Below are 1,530 nucleotides of genomic sequence, written 5' to 3'. Positions count from 1 at the left end.
GGATCTCTGTGAGTTTGAGACCAGCCTGGTCTACAAGAGCTAGTTCCAGGACAGGCTCCAAAGCCACAGAGAAACCCTGTCTCAAAAAACAAAAACAAAAAAACAAAAAAAACAACAACAACAAAAAAAGAAAACCAAACAAAAAACTTTGTGTATAAAGGTCTTTCCTTGTGCTCTCAATATATTTAGGTCCTGGGACTTGGACAACCATGACCTTGTATTTATTGGACAGCTCCCTGCCTCTGAGCTATACTGTAAGCCCGTAGGTTGGAATGTCAAGTGAAAAATTATTTCCAAGGAAACGAAGGAAGACTACTTGTTGCAGAACTCTGAAGTCTTCTCTGTGTAGTCATGACAGGCTGCTGTGTGGATCTGGAGTGAGGCAAGAGAACTATGAACCACTAGTATAATTTTCCAAGGTCTCTTTGTTTTTAGTCCCCTGAGTGAATAATGAGGACACAGAGGACACCTTACAACACAGCTATCTTACAGTAAAGGCACAAAATGTCTTCTTGTTTCCCCATGGTTCTGAGGACCAATTCCAGCACCTCCTATAGGCTAGACAAGCACTCTACCATTGAGCTACATCCTCAGTCCAAGACATTTTTAGCCTATGTTTGTTGTTACATTTACTTCTTTAGTGGAGTCACAGTGAGCTTGCAGAGGACAGAGGACAATTTGCAGGAGTAGGTTGCCTCCTTTAACCAATGGGTGGTTGTGGGGTCGAAATCAGGTTGTCACAGTTACTGACAGTCACCTTAACCTGCTGAGCCATCTCCCGGGCCTTTGAAATTTTTTATTTTGGCACAGGGTCTCACTATGTAGCCATTACCTGGTTTGTAATTCACTGTGTAGAACAAAACAGCCTCAAATTCACAAAGATTCACCTGCCTCTTTCTACCTCCCAAGTGCTGGGATTATTTATTTGTTTGAGACTGGGTCTCATGTTTCCCAGGTTAGTCTAACACCAGCTGTGTACCCAAAGAAGACCTTGAACTTCTTTTTAAAAATCATTTATTTTTATTTTATTTGCATTGGTGTTTTTCCTGCATTTATGTCTGTGGGAGGGTATCAAGATTTTGGAGTTACAGACAGTTGGTAGCTGCCATGTGGGTTCTGGGAATATTGAACCCTGATCCTCTGGAAGAGCAGTCAGTACTCTTAATTGCTGAGCCATCTCTCCAGCCTGAGACTTTGAGCTTCTGATCTTCCTGCCTCTGTTTCTTGAGTGCTGGGATTACTGGTGTGAACTACCATGTTAATGTTTGGGACAGGACCTAGGGCCTCATGCATACAGGCAAGCAGCCTAGTAACTGAACCCTTTACCCAACCCAGCCCAAGGCATCTTTACATGGCTCAGTAGACCCTGAGAAATATGCCACTAATATTGTTACACTCTTTTTGTTCAATGCATGGCTTGAAGTCTTAGCAAAGCAATAAGTCAAGAGAAAGAAATAAAAGTGAGGGCAGGGCGGTGGTGGCGCACGCCTTTAATCCCAGCACTTGGGAGGCAGAGGCAGGTGGATCTCT

The sequence above is a fragment of the Microtus ochrogaster genome, chromosome 5 (genome assembly GCF_000317375.1).
Source record: "Microtus ochrogaster isolate Prairie Vole_2 chromosome 5, MicOch1.0, whole genome shotgun sequence".
Classification (NCBI taxonomy): Eukaryota; Metazoa; Chordata; class Mammalia; order Rodentia; family Cricetidae; genus Microtus; species Microtus ochrogaster.
Note: the sequence above shows the minus strand (reverse complement) of the source record.